This window comes from Ovis canadensis, chromosome 15 (assembly GCF_042477335.2).
Source record: "Ovis canadensis isolate MfBH-ARS-UI-01 breed Bighorn chromosome 15, ARS-UI_OviCan_v2, whole genome shotgun sequence".
Lineage (NCBI taxonomy): Eukaryota > Metazoa > Chordata > Mammalia > Artiodactyla > Bovidae > Ovis > Ovis canadensis.
The window spans coordinates 86,114,836-86,138,956 of NC_091259.1; the positions used below are offsets into that span (position 1 = coordinate 86,114,836).

Consider the following 24,121-nt stretch of genomic DNA (forward strand, 5'->3'; position numbering starts at 1 on the left):
TCTGATACAACGGATATGGGCAATTTGATCTCTGGTTCTCTGCCTTTTCTAAATCCAGCTTGTACATATGGAAGTTCTCAGTTCACATACTATTGAAACTATCTTGAAGGATTTTGAGTATTACCATGCTAGCATGTGAAATGAGAGCAACTGTATTGTACTTTGAACTTTTTCTTTGGCATTGCCCTTCTTTGGCATTGAAATGAAAACTGAACTTTTCCCGTACTGTGACCATTGCTGAGTTTTCCAAATTTGCTGACATATTGAGTATAACATTTTAACAGCATCGTGTTTTAGGATTTTAAATGGCTTGGCTGGAATTCCATCACGTCCACTAGCTTTGTTCATAGTGATTCTTCCTAAGACCCACTAGACTTCACACTCCAGGACGTCTGGCCCTAGGTGAGTGACTATGCCATCGTGGTTATCTTGGTCATTAAGAACTTTTTGCACAGTTCTTCTGTGGATTCTTGCCACATCTTCTTACTCTCTTTTACTTCTGTTAGGTCCTTTCTGTTTCTATTTATTGTGCCCATCTTTGCATGAAGTGTTCGCTTGTTATCTCTAATGTTTAAAAGTTATCAACTCTTTGTACTTAGAGAGGCATATTATAGGGATTAAGAAATAAAATTCTGCCGTTTTATGCTGTACCTCACTGCATAACTTGGACAAACTCTGGGAAATGGTGAAGGACAGGGAAGCCTGATGTGCTGCAGTCTATGGAGTCATCAATACTTGATATGAATTGGCAGCTGAACAACAACCACTGCATAAATGTATCCCTTTATTTTGATATCAAGGTAAAATCATAGTTTGTCAGATATATTAGAAAAATAAAAAATGCCCATAAATATAAGAAGAGGTAATATGCTTTTACCAGCTGTGCAACACTGGAACAAGTAGCGAAGGGGAGATACCCCACATCCAAAATGAGGAGCAGCCGTGATGAGAACCACATGTCCAAGGTCAGAGAAACCCCAGTAAGACAGTAGGAGCTGGAGTGGCGGGGAGGAGATACCCCACATACAAGGGCAAAAGGAGAAGTCCTAGCAAGATCGTAGGAGGGATGAATTTGCATTAAGAATCAAACCCCATTCCCACCAGAGGTGATCAGAGGGCTCAAACAAACATCGTGAACACCAGGACCCAGGGACCCCACAGAGACTGAGACAGAACTGTGTTTGAGCATCTCCTGTGGGGTACAGGTCAGCAGTGGACTGCCGCAGGGACAGGGGCTCTGGGTGCAGTAGACTTGGGTATGGCATACGTCTTCTTAGAGGAGGTCCCCATTAATCCCACAATAGAGCCACAAGAACTTACACAGGACTGGGAAACAGACTCCTGGAGGGCACAAACAGAACCTTGTGCACCAAGACCCAGGAGAAAGGAGCAGTGACCCCACAAGAGACTGACCCAGACTTGCCTGTGGGTGTCCAGGAGTCTCCAGAAGAGTTGTGGGTCAGCAGTGGCCTGTTGCAGGGTTGGGGGCTCTGAGTGTAGCAGTACATGCATGGGCTTTTTTGAAGGAGGTTGCCATTGTCTTCATTACCTCCACCATAGTCTGGCCCCAGGTGAATAGCAGGGAAGGAACACAGCTACATCCATTAAAAAAAAAAAAAAAAGGATTAAAAATTTACAGAGCATGGCCCAGCCCATCAGAACAACACCCAGTTTCCCTCTCAGTCTTTCCCATCAGGAAGCTTCCATAAGCCTCTTATCCTTCTCCATCAGAGAAAACCACAAGCTGACTGAAAACCACAGACTGAAAACCACAAGCAAAGAAAACTAACTGATCTAATGACATGGACCACAACCTTGTCTAACTCAATGAAACTATGAGCCATCCATGTAGGGCCACCCAAGACAGATGGGTCATGGTGGAGAGTCCTGACAAAATGTGGCCCATTGGAGAAGGGAATGGCAAACCACTTTAGTATTCTGACCTTGAGAGCTCCATGATAGTATGAAAAGGCAAAAAGTTAGGACACTGAAAGATGAACTCCCCAGGTTGGTAGGTGCCCAATATGCTACTGGAGATCAGTGGAGAAATAACTCCAGAAAGAATGAAGAGACGGAGCCAAAGCAAAAACAACACCCAGCTGGGCATGTGACTGGTGATGAAAGCAAGGTCCAATGATGTAAAAAGAAACATTGCATAGGAACCTGAATTGTTAGGTCCATGAATCAAGGCAAATTGGAAGTGGTCAGACAGGAGATGGCGAGAGTGAATGCAAAATTTTAGGAATAAGTGAAAAATGGACTGGAATGGGTGAATTTAACTCAGATGACCATTATAGCTACTACTTTGCACAAGAATCCCTTAGAAGGAATGGAGTAGCCATCGTAGTCAACAAAAGAGTCCAAAATCCAGTACTTGGATGCAATCTCAAAAATGACAGAATGATCTCTGTTCATTTCCAAGGCAAACCATTCAATATCATGGTAATTCAATTCTATTCCCTGACCATTAATGCTGAAGAAGCTGAATTTGAATGGTTCTATGAAGACCTACAAGACCTTCTAGAACTAACACCCCAAAAAGAGGTCCTTTTCATTATAGGGGACTGGAATGCAAAAGTAGGAAGTCAAGAAACACCTGGAGTAACAGGAAAATTTAGCCTTGGAGTACAAATTGAAGCAGGGTAAAGGCTAATAGAGTTTTTCCAAAAGAACGCACTCTTCATAGCAAGCACCCTCTTCAAACAACACAAGAGAAGACTTTACACATGGACATTACCATATGTTCAACACCAAAATCAAATTGATTATATTCTTTGCAGCCAAACTTGGACAAGCTCTATACATTCAGCAAAAACAAGACTAGGAGCTGACTGTGACTCACGTCATGAAGTCCTTATTGCCAAATTCATGTTTAAATTGAAGAAAGTAGGGAAAACCACTAGACCATTCAGGTATGACCTAAATAAAATCCCTTATGATTATACAGTGGAAGTGAGAAATAGATTTAAGGGGCTAGATCTGATAGACAGACTGCTTGAGAACTATGGCTGCAAGTTTGTAACATTTTACAGGAGATATGGTTCAAGACCATCCCCAAGAAAAAGAAATGCAAAAAAGCAAAATGGCTGCCTGAGGAGGCCTTACAAATAGCTGTGAAAATAAGAGAAACAAAAAGCAAAGGAGAAAAGGAAAGATATACCCATTTGAATGCAGAGTTCCAAAGAATAGCAAGGAGAGAAAAGAAAGCATTCCTCAGCCATCAGCATAAAGAAATACAGGAAAACAATAGAATGGGAAAGACTAGGGATCTCTTGAAGAAAATTAGAAATACCAAGGGAATATTTCATGCAAAGATGGGTTCAATAAAGGATAGAACTGGCAAGGACCTTACAGAAGCAGAAGATATTAAGAAGAGGTGGGAATAGTACACAGAGCTATACAAAAAAGAACTTCATGACACAGATAATCATGAAGGTGTGATCACTCACATTTACCTAGATCCAGACATCCTGGAATGTGAAGTCAAATGGGCCTTAGAAAGTATCACTACAAACAAAGATAGTGGAGGTTATGTAATTCCAGTTGAGCTATTTCAAATCCTAAAAGATGATGCTTTGAAAGAGCTACACTCAATGCGCCAGCAAATTTGGAAAACTCAGCAGTGGCCACAGGACTGGAAAAGGTCAGTGTTCATTCCAATTGCAAATAAAGGCAATGAAAAAGAATGCTCAAACTACCACGCAATTGCACTCATCTCAAATGCTAGTAAAGAATGCTCAAAATTCTCCAAGCCAGGCTCAACAATACAAAAACTGTGAACTTCCATATATTCCAACTGGTTTTAGAAAATGCAGAGGAACCAGAGATAAAACTGCCAACATCCATTGGATTATCAAAAAAGCAAGATTTCCCCAAAACATTGATTTCTGCTTTATTGGCTATGCCAAGGCCTTTGATTGTTGATCACAGTAAACTGTGGAAAATCGTTCAAGAGATGGAAATACCAGACCATCTGACCTGCCTCTTGAGAAACCTATATGCAGGTCAGGAAGCAACAGTTAGAACTGAACATGGAACAATGGACTTGTTCCAAATAGGACTAGGAGTACATCAAGGCTGTATATGGTCACCCTGCTTATTTAGCTTATATGCAGGGTACATCATGAGAATTGCTGGGCTGGATGAAACACAAGCTTGTATCAAAACTGCCAGGAGAAATATCAATAATGTCATATATGCAGATGACACCACTCTTATGGCAGAAATTGAAGAACTAAAGAACATCTTGATGAAAGTAAAAGAAGAGAGTCAAAAAGTTGGAAACAGTGGCATACTTTAATTTTGGGGGCTCCTGAATCACAGATGGCTGCAGATGGTAACTGTAGCCAGGATATTAAAAGATGCTTTCTCCTTGGAAAAAAAAAGTTATGACCAACCTAGACAGCATATTAAGAAGCAGAGACATTACTTTGTCAACGATTATCCACCTAGTCAAAGCTATGGTTTTTCCTGTAGTCATGTATGGATGTGAGAGTTTGATTATAAATAAAGCGGAGTGCTGAAGAACTGATGCTTTTGAACCGTGTTGTTGGAGAAGACTCTTGAGAGTCCCTTCAACTGCAAGTAGTTCCAACCAGTCGATCCTAAAGGAAATCAGTCCTGATTATTCTTTGGAAGGACTGATGTTGAAACTGAAACTCCAATACTTTGGCCACCTAATGCAAAGAACAGATTTATCACAAAAGACCCTGATGCTGGGAAAGATTGAAGGAGGGAGGAAAAGGGGATGATAAAGGATGAGATGGCTGGATGGGATCATCGACTCAATGGACAAGAGTTTGAGTAAACTCTAGGAGTTGGCGCTGGACAGGGAGGCCTTGTGTGCTGTAGTCTATGTGGTCACAAAGAGTCGAACACAACTGAGAGACTGAACTGAACTGAATGTGTTTTTAAAAGAGGAGAGAGGTGCCAAAAAGTGTATTCTTAATCAAATGCAAGTGAAAAAAATTAACTACAGCTGTAAATACAAAGTTTAGAAACGATGAATATCAGAGAAAAAATAAGCAAAAATATTAATTTCATGGCATTCAAATATGAAGGGAATTTTTTAAATAAAGTAAGGGAAAATAATGCAAGACAAATTTTTCTAGGGTTTTAAATTAGTAAAATTTATTTATTTATTTATTTTAATGTTTATTTCCTAAAAGACAGTTTAACTTTATTTTTAACATTTTGAAAGTACGTTATAAAAAATAAACAGAAGATGGTGGAGGAATAGGACGGGGAGACCACTTTCTCCCCCACAAATTCATCTAAGATCATTTGAACACTGAGCACATTCCACAAAACAACCTCTGAACACTGGCGGAGGACACCAGGCACCCAGAATGGCAGCCCATTGTGTTCAAAATGAGGTAGGACAAAATATATATAAAAAAAGAGAGACACAAAAGAGTTAGGGACAGAGACCCATCCAGGGGAGTAAGTCGTGAAAGAGGAGAAATTTCCAAACAGCAGGAAACCCTCTCACCAGCAGGTCTGTGGGGAATTTTGGAATCTCAGAGGGCAACATGACTGGGAGGGAAAAATTAAATAAATAAAACCTGCAGAATACCCGTGTAACCACAACTCCCAGTGGAGAAGTAGCCCAGATGCTCCTGTCTGCAACCAGCAAGTGGGGGTTGAACAGGGAGTCACGGGCTGCATGCTTAGGGTAAGAACCAGGCCTGAATGCCCTGAGGACAATCTGAAGGAGCTAACGTGAGATAACAACTCAAACTGTGGGATAGCCAGAGAGAGAGAGAGGAAAATAAGAATCCAATCATCAGCACCCATTTTACTCAGGAGTGTGATTACTGGCTTGATTGCCCTCTCCCCATTTTGACTCTCTTTTTTTCTCCCCCAGGTCCCCTCTATCTCCTCCCTCTCCCTTCTCTTCTCTACCCAACTCTGTGAATCTTTTTTGGGGGTCCTAGTTTGTAGAGAACACTTTGGGAACTGATTACTGGCTAGATCTGTCTCTCTCCTTCAGACTCCCCCTCTTCTCCTGGTCACCTCTATCTCCTTCCTCCCTCTTCTCTATGTAACTCTGTGAACCTCTCTGAGGGTCCTGACTGTGGAGAGCACATAGGGAATTAATTACTGGCCAGATTGCTCTCTTCCCTTTTGATTCCCCCTCTTTTCCTCCTGGTCACCTCCTCCTCTCCATGTAACTCTGAGAACCTCTCTCAGTGTCCTTCACTGTTGAGAATCTTTTCTCCTTTAACCTAGATGTTTTATTATTGGTGCTGTGCAGATGGAGAAGTCTTGAGGCTACTGTAAGAATAAAACCGAAAACCAGAGGCAGGAAGCTTAAATTCAAAACTTGAGAACACTGGAAAACTCCTGACTCCAGGAAACATTAATCAACAGAACTCATCTAAAAGCCTCCATAAATCCACTGAAACCAAGATACATCCAAGGGCCAATAAGTTCCAGAGCAAGACTTACCACACTAATTCTCCAGCAATGCAGAAACATAGCCCTGAGCATTAATATACAGGCTATCCAAAGTCACACCAAACCCAGAGATACCTCAAAATTCACTACTGAACACTTCATTGTACTCCAGAGAGAAGAGATGCAGCTCCACCCACCAGAACATCAACACCAGCTTCCCTAACCAGGAATCCTTGACACGACACTCGTCCAAACCCACCCAAAGGGGGGAACCTTCACAATAAAGAGGAACCACAAACTTCCAACATACAGAAAAGCCACCTCACACAGCAGAGAAATATCCAGCAGGTAAAGGAACATGATAAATGCCCACCAAATCAAACAAAAGGGAGTCTACCTGAAAAAGAATTCAGAATAATGATAGTAAATATGATCCAAAATCTTGACAACAAAATGGAGTTACAGATAAATAGTCTGGAGACAAAGATTGAGAAGATGCAAGAAATGTTTAACAAAGATCTAGAGGAAATAAAAAGAGTCAATCAATAATTAATAATGCAATAACTGAGATCAGAAACACTGATGAAAGAAATCAAAGAGGACACAAATAGATGGAGAAATATACGATGTTCATGGATTGGATTGGATTTAGGTCATAACTGAATAGTCTCACGGTATTCCCTACTTTCTTCAATTTAAGTCTGAATTTGGTAATAAGGAGTTCATGATCTGAGGCACTGGAGAAGGCAATGGCAACCCACTCCAGTACTCTTGCCTGGAAAATCCCATGGGTGGAGGAGCCTAGTAGGCTGCAGTCCTCGGGGTGGCTAAGAGTCGGATACGACTGAGTGTCTTCACTTTCACTATTCACTTTCATTCATTGGAGAAGGCGATGGCACCCCACTCCATGCACTGGGGAAGGAAATGGCAACCAACTCCAGTGTTCTTGCCTGGAGAATCCCAGGAGAGGGGGAGCCTGGTGGGCTGCCATCTATGGGGTTGCACAGACACGACTGAAGCGACTTAGCAGCAGCAGCAGCAGATCTAAGCCACAGTTGGCTCCTGGTCTTGTTTTTGTTGACTATAGAGCTTCTCCATCTTTGGCTGCAAAGAATATAATCAATCTGATTTCAGTGTTGACCATCTGGTGATGTCCATGTGTAGAGTCTTCTCTTGTGTTGTTGGAAGAGGGTGTTTGCTATGACCAGTGCATTTACTTGGCAAAACTCTATTAGTCTTTGCCTTGCTTCATTTTGCATTCCAAGGCCAAATTTGCCTGTTACTCCAGGTGTTTCTTGGCTTCCTACTTTTGCATTCCAGTTCCATATAGTGAAAAGGACATTTTTTGTGAGTGTTAGTTCTACAAAGTCTTGTAGGTCTTCATAAAACCGTTCAACTTCAGCTTCTTCAGCATAACTGGTTGGGGCAAAGACTTGGATACTGTGATGTTGAGTGGTTTGCCTTGGAAACGAAGAGAGATCATTCTGTCGTTCTGGAGATTGCATCCAAGTACTGCATTTTGGACTCTTTTGTTGACCATGATGGCTACTCCATTTCTTCTGAGGGATTCCTGACTACAGTAGTAGCTATAATGGTCATCTGAGTTAAATTCACCCATTCCAGTCCATTTTAGCTCGCTGATTCCTAGAATGTCAACATTCACTCTTGTCATCTCTTGTTTGACCACTTCCAATTTGCCTTGATTCATGGACCTGACATTCCAGGTTCCTATACAATATTGCTCTTTACAGCATCAGATCCTGCTTCTATCACCAGTCACATCCACAACTGTGTATTATTTTTGCTTTGGCTCCATCCCTTCATTCTTTCTGGAGTTATTTCTCCACTGAACTCCAGTAGCATATTGGGCACCAACTGACCTGGGGAGTTCCTCTTTCAGTATCCTATCATTTTGCCTTTTCATACTGTTCACGGGGTTCTCAAGGCAAGATTACTGAAGTGGTTTGCCATTCCTTTCTCCAGTTGAGCACATTGTGAACATCCCCAAGGAAAAGAAATGCAAAAAAGCAAAATGGCTATCTGAGGAGGTCTTACCAATAGCTTTGAAAAGAAGAGAAGCAAAATGCAAAGGAGAAAAGGAAAGATATAAGCATCTGAATCCAGAGTTCCAAAGAATAGCAAGAAGAGACAAGAAAGCCTTCTTCAGCGATCAATGCAAAGAAATAGAGGAAAAGAACAGAATGGGAAAGTCTAGACATTTCTTCAAGAAAATTAGAGACTCCAAGGGAACATTTCATGCAAAGATGGGCTTGATAAAGGACAGAAATGCTATGGACCTAACAGAAGCAGAAGATATTAAGAAGAGGTGGCAAGAATACACAGAAGAACTGTACAAAAAAAAAGATCTTCACGACCAAGATAATCACGATGGTGTGATCACTCATCTAAAGCCAGACATCCAGGAATGTGAAGTCAAGTGGGCCTTAGAAAGCATCACTACAAACAAAGCTAGTGGAGGTGATGGAATTCCAGTTGAGCTATTTCAAATCCTAAAAGATGATGCTGTGAAAGTGCTGCACTTAATATGCCTGCAAATTTGGAAAACTCAGCAGTGGCCACAGGACTGGAAAAGATCAGTTTTCATTCCAATCCCAAAGAAAGGCAATGCCAAAGAATGCTCAAACTACCACACAATTGCACTCATCTCACACACTAGTAAAGTAATGCTCAAAATTCTCCAAGCCAGGCTTCAGCAATACATGAACCATGAACTTCCTGATGTTCAAGCTGGTTTTAGAAAAGTCAGAGGAACCAGAAATCAAATTGCCAACATCTGCTGGATCATGGAAAAAGCAAGAGAGTTCCAGAGAAACATCTATTTCTACTTTATTGACTATGCCAAAGCCTTTGACTGTGTGGATCACAATAAACTGTGGGAAATCCTTCAAAAGATGGGAATACCAGACCACCTGACCTGCCTCTTGAGAAACCTATATGCAGGTCAGGAAGCAACAGTTAGAACTGGACAGGGAACAACAGCCTGGTTCCAAATAGGAAAAGGAGTACATCAAGGCTGTATATTGTCACCCTGCTTATTTAACTTACATGCAGAGTACATCATGAGAAACGCTGGACTGTTAGAAACACAAGCTGGAATCAAGATTGCCAGGAGAAATATCAATAACCTCAGATATGCAGATGACAACACTGTTATGGCAGAAAGTGAAGAGGAACTAAAAATCCTGTTGATGAAAGTGAAAATGGAAAGTGAAAATGTTGGCTTAAAGCTCAACATTGAGAAAACAAAGATCATGGCATCTGGTCCCATCACTTCATGGGAAATAGATGGGGAAACAATGGAAACAGTGTCAGACTTTATTGGGGGGGGGGGCTCCAAAATCACTGCAGATGGTGATCACAGCCATGAAATTAAAAGATGTTTCCTCCTTGGAAGAAAAGTTATGAACAACCTAGATAGCATATTGAAAAGCAGAGACATTACTTTGTCAACAAAGGTCCATCTAGTGAGGGCTATGGCTTTTCCCCTAGTCATGTATGGATAAGAGAGTTGGACTGTGAAGAAAGCTGAGCGCCGAAGAATTGATGTTTTTTAACTGTGGTGTTGGAGAAGACTCTTGAGAGTCCCTTGGACTGCAAGATTTAAAGAGTCCATTCTGAAGGAGATCAGTGCTAGGTGTTCTTTGGAGGGAATGATGCTAAAGCTGAAACTCCATTACTTTGGCCACCTCACGTGAAGAGTTGACACATTCGAAAAGACTGTGATGCTGGGAGGGATTGGGGGCAGGAGGAGAAGGGGACGACAGAGGATGAGATGGCAGGATGTCATCACTGACTTGATGCATGTGAGTGTAGGTGAACTCCAGGAGTTGGTGATGGACAGGGAGGCCTGGAGTGCTTCGATTCATGGGGTCACAAAGGGTTGAACACGACTGAGCAACTGAACTGAACTGATGCATTGGAAGAATCAATATAGTGAAAATTACCCAAAGCAATCTATAGATTCAATGCAATCCCTGTCAAGCTACCAACAGTATTTTTCAGAGAACTAGAATAAATAATTTCACAATTTGTATGGAAATACAAAAAACCTTGAAAACCAAAACAATCTTGAGAAAGAAGAATGGAGCTGGAGCAATCATCCTGCCTGACTTCAGGCTATTCTACAAAGCTACAGTCATCAAGACAGTATGGTACTGGCACAAAGACAGAAATATATATTAATGGAACAAAATAGAAAGCCTAGAGATAAATCCGTGCTCCTATGGACACCTTATCTTTGGCAAAGGAGGCAAGAATATATAATGGAGAAAAGACAATCTCTTTAACAAGAGATGTCGGGAAAACTGGTCAACCACTTGTAAAAGAATGAAACTAGAACACTTTCTAACACCATACACAAACATAAACTCAAAATGGATTAAGTATCTAAACATAAGACCAGAAACTATAAAACTCCTAGAGGAGAACATAGGCAAAACACTCTGGCATCACAAATCACAGCAGGATCCTCTATGCCCCACCTCCCAGAATATTGGAAATTAAAGCAAAAATAAACAAATGGGACCTAATTAAACTTAAAAGCTTTTGCACAATGAAGGCAACTATAAGCAAGGTGAAAAAACAGCATTCATAGTGGGAGAAAATAAGAGCAAACAAAGCAGCTGACAAAGAATTAATCTCAAAAATATACAAGCAGCTCCTGCAGCTCAATTCCAGAAAAATAAATGACCCAATCAAAAAAATGAGCCATCAGTAATATTGGCCTGTAGTTTGTTTTGTTTTGTTTTTTTTTTTTGGGGGGGCATCTTTGTCAGGTTTTGGTATTTGGGTGATTGTGGCCTCATAGAATGTTTGGAAGTTTACCTTCCTCTGCAATTTTCTGGAAGAGTTTGAGTAGGATAGGTGTTAGCTCTTCTCTAAATTTTTGGCAGAATTAGCTGTGAAGCTGTCTGAACCTGGGCTTTTGTTTGCTGGAAGGTTTCTCATTACAGTTTCAATTTATGTGCTTGTGATGGGTCTGTTAAGATTTTCTATTTCTCCCTGGTTCAGTTTCAGAAAGTTGTACTTTTCTAAGAATTTGTCCATTTCTTCCAAGTTGTCCATTTTATTGGCATATAATTGCTGATAGTAGTCTCCTATGATCCTTTGTTTTTCTGAGTTGTCTGTTGTGATCTCTCCATTTCATTTCTAATTTTATTGATTTGATTTTTCTCCCTTTGCTTCTTGATGAGTCTGGCTAGTGGTTTTTCAGTTTTATTTATCCTTTCCAAGAACCAGCTTTTGGCTTTGGTTTCTTGTGTTTCTTTTGCATTTATTTCTGCCCTAATTTTTAAGATTTCTTTCCTTCCACTAATCCTGGGATTCTTCATTTCTTCCTCTTCTAGTTGCTCTAGGTGTAGAGTTAGGTTATTTATTTGACTTTTTTCTTGTTTCTTGAGGTATGCCTGTATTGCTATGAACTTTCCCTTTAGCACTGCTTTTACAGTATCCCACAGGTTTTGGGTTGTTGTGTTTTCATTTTAACTCATTTCTATGAATATTTTGATTTCCATTTTGATTTCTTCTGTGATATGTTGGTTATTCATCAGCGTGTTGTTCAGTTTTCATATGGTAGAATTTTTAACAATTTTTCTCCTGTAATTGACATCTAATCTTACTGTATTGTGTTGGGAAAAGATGCTTGGAATGATTTCAATTTTTTTGAATTTACCAAGGCTAGATTTATGGCCCAGGATGTGATCTATCCTGGAGAAGGTTCTGTGTGTGCTTGAGAAAAAGGTGAAATTCATTGTTTTGTGGTGGAATGTCCTGTAGATATCAATTAGGTCTAACTGGTCTATTGTATCATTAAAAGTTTGTGTTTCCTTGTTAATTTTCTGTTTAGTTGATCTATCCATAGGTGTGAGTGGGGTATTAAAGTCTCCCACTATTATTGTGTTATTGTTAATTTCCCCTTTCATACTTGTTACCATTTGTCTTACATGTTGGAGTGCTCCTATGTTGGGTGCATATATATTTATAATTGTATATCTTCCTCTTGGATTAATCTTTTGATCATTATGTAGTGTCCTTCTCTGTCTCTTTTCACAACCTTTATTTAAAAGTCTATTTTATTGGAGATGAGTATTGCTACTCCTGCTTTCTTTTGGTCTCTATTTGCAAGGAATATCTTTTTTCACCCCTTCACTTTCAGTCTGTATGTGTCCCCTGTTTTGAAGTGGGTCTCTTGTAGACAACATATATAAGGGTCTTGTTTTTGTATCCATTCAGCCAGTGTTTGCCTTTTGGTTGGGGCATTCAACCCATTTACGTTTAAGGTAATTATTGATAAGTATGATCCCGTTGCCATTTACTTTATTGTTTTGGTTTCAAGGTTACACACCCTTTTTGTGTTTCCTGTCTAGAGAATATCCTTTAGCATTTGTTGGAGAGCTTGTTTGGTGGTGCTGAATTCTCTCAGCTTTTGCTTATCTGTAAAGCTTTTGATTTCTTATCCTTAACAAAATTCTAGCAATCAGAATCCAAGAACACATTAAAAAGATCATACACCATGACCAAGTGGGCTTTATCCCAGGGATGCAAGGATTCTTCAATATCCACAAATCAATCAATGAAATACAGCACATTAACAAATTGAAAAATAAAAGCCATATGATTATTTCAACAGATGCAGAGAAAGTTTTTGACAGAATTCAACATCCATTCATGATAAAAACTCTCCAGAAAGCAGGAATGGAAGGAATATACTTCAACATAATAAAAGCTATATATGACAAACCCACAGCAAACATTATCCTCAATGGTGAAAATTTGAAAGCATTTCCTCTTAAGTCAGGAGCAAGAGGAGGGTGCCCACTTTCACCACTACTATTCAACATAGTTTTGGAAGTTTTGGCCACAGCAATCAGAGCAGAAAAAGAAATAAAAGGAATCCAAATTGAAAAAGAAGAAGTAAAACTCTCACTGTTTGAAGATGACATGATCCTCAACATAGAAAACCCTAAAGATTCCACCAGAAAATTACTAGAGCTAATCAATGAATATAGTAAAGTTGCAGGATATAAAATCAACACACAGAGGAATCCCTTGCATTCCTATACACTAATAATGAGAAAATGGAAAGAGAAATTAAGGAAACAATTCCATTCACAATTGCAATGAAAAGAATAAAATACTTAGGAATATATCTACCTAAAGAAACTAAAGACCTATATATAGAAAACTATAAAACACTGATGAAAAAAATCAAAGAGGACACTAATAGATGGAGAAATAAACCATGTTCACGGATCATAAGAATCAATATAGTGAAAATGAGTATACTACCCAGAGCAATCTATAGATTCAATGCAATCCCTCTCAAGCTACCAGCGGTATTTTTCACAGAGCTAGAACAAATAATTTCAAGATTTGTATGGAAATACAAAAAACCTCGAATAGCCAAAGCAAAAGAATGGAGCTGGAGGAATCAACCTGCCTGACTTCAGGCTCTACTACACAGCCACAGTCATCAAGAAAGTATGGTACTGGCACGAAGACTGAAATATCGATGATTGGAACAAATCAGAAAGCCCAGAGATAAATCCACACAACTATGGACACCTTATCTTTGACAAAGGAGGCAAGAATATACAATGGACTAATTAAAATTAAAAGCTTCTGCACAACAAAGGAAAATATAAGCAAGGTGAAAAGACAGCCTTCTGAATGGGAGAAAATAATAGCAAATGAAGCAACTGACAAACAACTAATCTCAAAAATATACAAGCAACTTCTGCAGCTCAATTCCAGAAAAATAAACGACCCAATCAAAAAATGGGCCAAAGAACTGAATAGACATTTCTCCAAAGAAGACATACGGATGGCTAACAAACACATGAAAAGATGCTCAACATCACTCATTATCAGAGAAATGCAAATCAAAACCACAATGAGGTACCACTTCACACCAGTCAGAATGGCTGCGATCCAAAAATCTGCAAGCAATAAATGCTGGAGAGGGTGTGGAGAAAAGGGAACCCTCCTACACTGTTGGTGGGAATGCAAACTAGTACAGCCACTATGGAGAACAGTGTGGAGATTCCTTAAAAAATTACAAATAGACCTACCTTATGACGCAGCAATCCCATGGCTGGGCATACACACCGAGGAAACCAGAATTGAAAGAGACACATGTACCCCAATGTTCATCGCAGCACTGTTTATAATAGCCAGGACATGGAAACAACCTAGATGTCCATCAGCAGATGAATGGATAAGAAAGCAGTGGTACATATACACAATGGAGTATTACTCAGCCGTAAAAAAGAATCCATTTGAATCAGTTCTGATGAGATGGATGAAACTGGAGCCGATTATACAGAGTGAAGTAAGCCAGAAAGAAAAACACCAATACATTATACTAACACATATATATGGAATTTAGGAAGATGGCAATGACGACCCTGTATGCAGGACAGGGAAAGAGACACAGATGTGTATAACGGACCTTTGGACTCAGAGGGAGAGGGAGAGGGTGGGATGATTTGGGAGAATGACATTCTAACATGTATACTATCATGTAAGAATTGAATCGCCAATCTGTCTGACGCAGGATGCAGCATGCTTGGGGCTGGTGCATGGGGATGACCCAGAGAGATGTTATTGGGAGGGATGTGGGAGGGGGTTCATGTTTGGGAAAGCATGTAAGAATTAAAGATATTAAAATTAAAAAAAAGAAAGAAACCCGAGCACCACAAGGAAGAGTAACCCCCGCTCCCCACGACTAGAGAAAGGCCACGCGCAGCAACAAAGACCCAGCACAACCAAGTACATATAAACACACATGCTTCAGTTTTAAATTTTATCTGATAAGACTTTCACAAATAAAATATATTAAACCAGAAAAAAAAAAAGAATATACAATGGAGAAAAGACAATCTCTTTAGGACGTGGTGCTGGGAAAACTGGTCAACCACTTGTAAAAGAATGAAACTAGATCACTTTATAACACCATACACAAAAATAAACTCAAAATGGATTAAAGATCTAAACATAAGACCAGAAACTATAAAACTCCTAGAGGAGAACATAGGCAAAACATTCTCCAACATAAATCACAGCAGGATCCTCTATGACACACCTCCCAGAGTACTGGAAATAAAAGCAAAAATAAACAAATGGGACCTAATTAAAATTAAAAGCTTCTGCACAACAAAGGAAACTATAAGCAAGGTGAAAAGACAGCCTTCTGAATGGGAGAAAATAATAGCAAACAAAGCAACAGACAAACAACTAATTTCAAAAATATACAAGCAACTTATGCAGCTCAATTTCAGAAAAATAAATGACCCAATCAAAAAATGGGCCCAAGAACTAAATAGACATTTCTCCAAAGAAGACATACAGATGGCTAACAAACACATGAAAAGATGCTCAACATCACTCATTATCAGAGAAATGCAAATCAAAACCACAATGAGGTATCATTTCACGCCAGTCAGAAAGGCTGTGATCCAAAAGTCTATAAGCAATAAATGCTGGAGAGGGTGTGGAGAAAAGGGAACTCTCTTATGCTGTTGGTGGGAATGCAAACTAGTACAGCCACTATGGAGAACAGTGTGGAGATTCCTTAAAAAACTGGAACTAGAACTGCCTTATGACCCAGCAATCCCACTGCTGGGCATACACACTGAGGAAACCAGAATTGAAAGAGACACGTGTACCCCAATGTTCATCACAACACTGTTTATAATAGCCAGGATGTGGAAGCAACCTAGATGTCCATCAGCAGATGAATGGATAAGAAAGCTGTGGTACATATATACAATGGAGTATTCACTTGGCCATTAAAAAGAATACATTTGAATTAGTTCTAATGAGGTGGATGAACCAAAACGAACCTAAACTAAAAATAACAGCTGAGTTTCTTCCAACAGCTAGAATTAGTTGACATAACTAGATATATAGATGTTTCATGATTTAGCACTTGTTGAATGTGCTGCCATGCCTTCTATGTGATTTAGCCTGAGTGACTTTTAAGATTATTAAGTCATTCATTCCACATTTTCTTCTTTTCTTACCACACCAGATTCACTTATTTAAAATCTATGTCCTGCAGATGAATGGATAAGAAAGCTGTGGTACATATATACAATGGAGTATTACTCAGCCATTAAAAAGAATACATTTGAATCAGTTCTAATGAGGTGGATGAAACTGGAGCCTATTATACAAAGTGAAGCAAGCCAGAAAGAAAAACACCAATACAGTATACTAATGCATATATATGGAATTTAGAAAGATAGTAACGATAACCTTGTATGCAAGATGGCAAGAGAGACACAGATATATAGAACAGGCTTTTGGACTCTGTGGGTTAGGGAGAGGGTGGATAATTTGGTAGAATGGCATTGAAACATGTATAATATCACATATGAAACGAATCACCAGTCCAGGTTTGATGCATGATCCTGGATACTTGGGGCTGGTGCACTGGGATGACCCAGAGGGATGGTATGGGGAGGGAGGAGGGAGGGGGGGTGTTCAGTATGGAGAAAGAAAAAAAAAGAAAATAAAAAATAAATTTAGTTTTAAAAATCAACCCTCAGAGGTCCTAAAATGGTTGAGGGATAGGATGGGGATACCTCTTTCTCCCCCATGAATTCAGCAAAGGATCATTTGAACGCTGAGCAACTTCCACAAAACAACTTCTGTACACTGCCAGTGGACACCAGACACTCAGAAAGGCAGCCCATTCCCTGCGAATGGAGGTAGGACAAAATATCAAAGAGAAAAAGAGAGGCAAAAGAGTTATGGATGGAGACCCATCCCAGGAAGGGAGTCGTGAAGGAATATAATTTCCAAACAGCAGGAAACCCTCTCACAGACGGGTGTTTGGGGAGTTTTGGAATCTCAGAGGGCAACATAACTGGGAGGGGAAACACACACACACACACACACACACACACACACACACACACACACACACACATACAGAATATGCACCAAACCTCAACTCCCAGTGGAGAAGTAGCCCAGATGCTTGCATCTGCCAGCAGTGTGCAGGGGCTGAACAAGGAGTCACAGGTTGCATTGCTTAGGGTAAGGACTGGAACTGAATGCCCTGAGGACAATCTGAGGAAGCTAACATGAGATAGTAACCCAAACTGTGGAATAGCCATAGAGAGGGAAAAAAATGAGAGAGAGAGAGACAAAACTTTCTAACCTAAGGCAAAAATCTCTAACCTAAGGCACAGGCTGGCCCACTCACAGAACAAAGGACTGAGTGAATACCAGAGGAGAGCTAGCTGGCTGAGGACCAGCCCATTCCCCCTGCTGGAGGCAGAGAGGCAGGCGGGCGACAGCCAGAGCTGGAAGGCGAGGGGAATCTCAGCCTCAGAAATGCCATCCTCCACCAAACTGTTAGCAGGCTTTCAGCTGCTAACCAAGTCTTCCTGGGATCCTGGACGGTTGACATCTGCTGGGAGAGTCGCAGCCAGGGATCAACTCCCCAGAGGAGACACACAGCACACCTGAGACAGTACTCTTGTTGTGCACCCAGGAAACCAAGCGGCTGGGACCGGGGAGGTTATAAGATGCACCGCACACCTGGGATAGTGCACCCGCCAAGCATCTGGTTGCCTGAGCTGCTTGGACCTGGGAAGGGCACAAAATCACAGGCCTAACCGAGTCTGTGCCTTTGTGGAGTACCTGAGAACCTAAACCTGAACAGCTTAGACCTGGGAAGTGCACGCAACCCAGGACCCGCTTTAGACAGTTCCCTTGCAGAGTAACCTGGAACCTGAGCAGTGTAGACCAGGAAAGCACACATGCCATGATGAGGGGCAAACCCTGTGGCTCAGACACTGTGAGCACTCCCCACACACACCAGTGATATTTGTTTGGAGTGTTCCTCCCTCCCCACAGTACAACTGAACAAGTGAGCCTAAATAAGTGACCACCACCTTCACCCCCTTGTGTCAGGGTGGAAATTAGACACTGAAGAGACTTGAAATCAGAAGAAGCCAAAAGAAAAAGAGGGAACCCAGTTTGGAAGTTGAGAGTCAATTCCTAAGCAGGTTGATAAGAAGTCCAGGAGTCCCCCAAAAGAAAGGGGTCTGGAATTCTCAAGAAGGAGGAAAAGACAAACATTTTTTCCCCTCTACATTCCTTAGTCTTAGTCACATAAAAGTTTTTTTTTTTTTAATCTTTAAGCCTTGAACTGATGATTACACAACAAAAAACTCAGTTTAAACTCTGTACTAAGGATTATATAACAACAATGTCTTCTGACTGAGGACAGTCTGTCCTTCCTGAAAACATTCTGGCTAATTCTGTTATCTTAAAATGTAAAATATGGGAGTGGGTCTAGTAAGATTTTTACAACCTCCAGAGATTCTTTTGATTCACTCTAATAACTAATTCCAAAGTATATAACTCCCTTGCTAACACTAGGAGCGTGTACACTTTTTGCCCTCTTCTGGTGTCTATGTCAGAAGCTTTCTCTATACCTTTTATACTTTAATAAAACTTTATTACACAAAAGCTCTGAGTGATCAAGCCTGTCTCTGGCTCCAGACTGAATTTGCCTCCTCTGGAGGCCAAGAATCCCAGTGTCTTTCATGGTTCAGCAACAACCTTTCATCTTGGGGGCTCATCTGGGATTCTTCAGGACAAGGTAAGGATGCTTTGAGCTCTAGTTCTTTGTTCTCCTAGCGAACACATTCTCTGCTGTACTTTACTAACTGTATGGTATGCTTGTGTGAATGAATGACATGCCCTGCACAAAGCAAGTGAGGAACCCTGCTCTGCGGTTCCATGGTGACCTCATAAGGCTAATGGCAGAAAACTGCCATGGGTTTATACCGATCTGCGAATGCCAAGAGGAACCCAATGTCTCCTTCAGGGACTGACCAGAAATGGGCAAAGAGTGTGGAACAAACTCTCCTTTCTCAGTCAAACTTTCTGGTTTCTTTGACCATTTCATAACTTCTTGGGAATTAGAACTACTAACCCACATCCAAGGAGCGGTGGCTGCTCTGGCACAGGAGGGCCTAGAGGAGCTATCCCACATTGAAGGTCAGGAAGGGTGGCGGTGAGGAGATACCCTTCATCCAAGGTAAGGAGCAGAATCTGCACTTTGCTGGAGCAGCTGTGAAGAGATACCCCACGCCCAAGGTAAGAGAAACCCAAGTAAGATGGTAGGTGTTGCAAGAGGGCATCAGAGGGCAGACATACTGAAACCATACTCACAGAAAACTAGTCAATCTAATCACACTAGGAACACAGACTTGTCTAACAATGAAACCAAGCCATGCCCACGGGGCAACCCAAGATGGGCGGGTCATGGTGGAGAGGTCTGACAGAATGTGGTCGACTGGAGAAAGGAATGGCAAACCACTTCAGTAATCTTGCCTTGAGAACCCCATGAACAGTATGAAAAGGCAAAATAATAGGATACTGAATGAGGAACTCCCCAGGTCAGTAGGTGCCCAATATGCTACTGGAGATCAGTGGAGAAATAACTCTAGAAAGAATGAAGGGATGGAGCCAAAGCAAAAACAATACACAGTTGTGGATGTGACTGGTGATAGAAACAAAGTCCATGCTGTAAAGAGTAATATTGCATAGGAACCTGGAATGTCAGGTCCATGAATCAAGGCAAATTGGAAGTGGTCAAACAAGAGATGACAAGAGTGAACGTCGACATTCTAAGAATCAGTGAACTAAAATGGACTAGAATGGGTGAATTTAACTCAGATGACCATTATAGCTACTACTGTGGTCAGGAATCCCTCAGAAGAAATGGAGTAGCCATCATGGTCAACAAAAGAGTCTGAAATGCAGTACTTGGATGCAATCTCCAAAACGACAGAATGATCTCTGTTCGTTTCCAAGGCAAACCATTCAATATCACCATAATCCAAGTCTATGCCCCAACCAGTAATGCTGAAGAAGCTGAAGTTGAACGGTTCTATGAAGAACTACAAGACCTTGTAGAACTAACACCCAAAAAAGATGTCTTTTCATTATAGGGGACTGGAATACAAAAGTAGGACGTCAAAAAACACCTGGAGTAACAGGCAAATTTGGCCTTGGAATGCAGAATGAAGCAGGGCAAGACTAATAGAGTTTTGCCAAGAAAATCCACTGGTCATAGCAAACACCCTCTTCCAACAACACAAGAGAAGACTCTACACATGGACATCACCAGATGGTCAACATTGAAATCAGATTGATTATATTCTTTGCAACCAAAGATGGAGAAGCTCTATAGTCATCAAAAACAAGAAAGGGAGCTGACTGTGACTCAGATCATGAACTCCTTATTGCCAAATTCAGGCTCAAATTGAAGAAAATAGGGAAAACCGCTAGACCATTTAGGTATGACCTAAATCAAATCCGTTATGATTATACAGCAGAAGTGAGAAACAGATTTAAGGGCCTAGATCTGATAGACAGAGTACCTGATGAACTGTGGAATGAGGTTCGTGACATTGTACAGGAGATAGGGATCAAGACCATCCCCGTGGAAAAGAAATGCAAAAAAGCAAAATGGCTGTCTGGGGAGGCCTTACAAATAGCTGTGAAAAGAAGAGAGGAGAAAAGCAAAGGAGAAAAGGAAAGATATAAGCATCTGAATCCAGAGTTCCAAAGTATAGCAAGAAGGGATAAGAAAGCCTTCTTCAGAGATCAATGCAGAGAAATAGAGGAAAAGAACAGAAGGGGAAAGACTAGACATTTCTTCAAGAAAATTAGAGATACCAAGGGGACATTTCATGCAAAGATGGGCTTAATAAAGGACAGAAATGGTATGGACCTAACAGAAGCAGAAGATATTAAGAAGAGGTGGCAAGAATACACAGAAGAACTGTACAAAAAAGATGCTCATGACCCGGATAATCACGATGATGTGATCACTCATCTAGAAGCAGATATCCTGGAATGTGAAGTCAAGTGGGCCTTAGAAAGCATCACTAAGAACAAAGCTAGTTCAGGTGGTGGAATTCCGGAGGAGCTATTTCAAATCCTAAAAGATGATGCTGTGAAAGTGCTGCACTCAATATACCAGCAAATTTGGAAAACTCAGCAGTGGCCACAGGACTGGAAAAGGTCAGTTTTAATTCCAATCCCAAGGAAAGGCAATGCCAAAGAATGCTCAAACTACCGCACAATTGCACTCATCTCACATGCTAGTAAAGTAATGCTCAAAATTCTCCAAGACAGGCTTCAGCAATACGTGAACTGTGAACTTCCTGATGTTCAAGCTGGTTTTAGAAAAGGCAGAGGAACCAGAGATCAAATTGCCAACATCCACTGGATCATGGAAAAAGCAAGAGAGTTCCACAAAAACATCTATTTCTGCTTTATTGACTATGCCAAAGCCTTTGACTGTGTGGATCACAATAAACTGTGGAAAATTCTGAAAGAGGTGGGAATACCAGACCACCTAACCTGCCTCTTGAGAAATCTGTATGCAGGTCAGGATGCAACAGTTAGGACTGGACATGGAACAACAAAACTGGTTCCAAATAAGAAAAGGAGTGTGTCAAGGCTGTATATTGTCACCCTGCTTATTTAACTTCTATGCAGAGTACATCATGAGAAACGCTGGACTGGAAGAAAATCAAGCTGGAATCAAGATTGCTGGGAGAAATATCAATAACCTCAGATATGCAGATGATAACACCCTCATGGCAGAAAGTGAAGAGGAACTAAAAAGCTTCTTGATGAAAGTGAAAGAGGAGAGTGAAAAAGTTGCCTTAAATCTCAACATTCAGAAAACGAAGATCATGGCATCTGGTCCCATCACTTCTTGGGAAATAGATGGGGAAACAATAGAAACAGTGTCAGACTTTATTTTCTGGGGCTCCAAAATCACTGTGGATGGTGACTGCAGCCATGAAATTAAAAGACGCTTACTCCTTGAAAGAAAAGTTATGACCAACCTAGATAGCATATTCAAAAGCAGAGACGTTACTTTACTGACTAAGGTCCGTCTAATCAAGCTATGGTTTTTCCAGTGGTCATGTATGGATGTGAGAGTGGGACTGTGAAGAAAGCTGAGTGCTGAAGAATTGATGCTTTTGAACTGTGGTGTTGGAGAAGAAGACTCTTGTGAGTCCCTTGGACTGCAAGGAGATCCAACCAGTCCATCCTAAAGGAGATCAGTCCTGAGTGTTCATTGGAAAGACTGATGCTGAAGCTGAAACTCCAATACTTCGCCACATCATGCAAAGAGTTGACTCATTGGAAAAGACCCTGATGCTGGGAGGGGTTGGGGGCAGGAGGAGAAGGGGACGATAAGGATGAGATGGCTGGATGGTGTCACCATCTCGATGGACATGAGTTTGAGTGCACTCCAGGAGTTCGTGATGGACAAGGAGGCCTGGCGTGCTGTGATTCATGGGGTTGTCAAGAGTCAGACACGACTGAGTGACTGAACTGAACTGACCTATTTTCAAAAATTACAAAAGATAATGATGACTTTTTTAAAGTTTAGGGGAATAAATGGCCTTTTAAAATCAATGAATCTAAATAAAAATAAAGAAGTTAAAAATAGTAACAGGAAAAATCAAGAAAAATAGAAATCCTAGGCATAAATAATTCCAAAAGCATTAGTAAGGAAAATAAAAATGGACTAAACTCATCATTAAAATTCAAAGATTGTGTATGTGGATTTTATAAATATAAATCACGCCATTTGATATAATAGACAAAGATGGAAAAGAAATAAAACAAGTAAAAATTAAACAAATAATGTCATAGAGAACATCATGCATTAATGAACATGAATTCACAAGAGCTACATTTTTCAACCCAAATTAAAAGAAATAATATTGAGGGAAGGAGCTTATTATAGTACAGTACAGTATAATACTGAGGCTTTACTGGTACTGGTGATGCTTTATATTTGGTGGTTATATGTGTTGGTTGCATATTCTGCATGTCTTTTGTAATATAAAATATTATTTATACCCCCAAATTGCCTTTAAAGCACAAGTTACAGATATACCACCTCTCTCAGCAAGTCAAAATGCTGCCAGTTTTACTAAATCAAAGTCACATCTCCTTTGCTAGACATTAAAAGGCATTACCATTTTCAAAATTAAAAGACAAGTTCATACTAAAACATATTTGGGATTATATAAACTAGAGATGTGAACAACCAGTGATGGTAACTCCAAACACGACGCACAGGACTGCTGTCCCACAAAGTAAGGGCAAGAGGCGCAGGCACTCACATATACAACTATGGAGCGTTGTTCTAACTGGCAGTAATTTCTATATTAATATACAACAGATTTTTCTTATATTTCTTTCAATGATATTCTTTGTTTTCCCAGATTTACTGATATATAACATGTAAGTCTAAAGTGCATAATGTGATGATTTGATACCCAAATACATTGCCGAATATTTATAGTAAGATTAGTTGACACATCCTTCACCTCACATAACTGCCACGTTGTCTTTGTTATGGTGAGAAGGTACAAAATCAACATTTACAGCAACTTTCAAGTATATGGTTAACTGTAGGTTAGATCCTCAGAAATCATTCATCTTATAACTGGAAGTTTGTGCCCTGTGACCAACATTTCCTTCACCCTCTGTTCCCTGGCAACCACCGTTCTACTCAAAGATATTCTTAAGTAAGGTAAATTATGGTTCTATAATTTACCCCTTTCCCCAAAGTGTTAACTGGTAACTAAGATGAATTATTTCAATTGCAAAAATTCCAGAGTATTGGCAATATCTG

At 40.4% G+C, this 24,121-nt stretch overlaps 1 protein-coding gene across 1 annotated transcript in view; it reads right to left on the reverse strand.

Annotated features, from left to right (window-relative positions):
• The window catches only part of LOC138420211 (olfactory receptor 10AG1-like), a 95,857-nt gene that overhangs the window by 66,440 nt on the left and 5,296 nt on the right, over positions 1 to 24,121 (reverse strand). Inside the window, exon 2 of the mRNA XM_069553341.1 lies at positions 1,424 to 1,595. The gene's annotated coding sequence lies outside the window, so the exon portion shown is untranslated. The remainder of the gene's footprint in view (positions 1 to 1,423; positions 1,596 to 24,121) is intronic.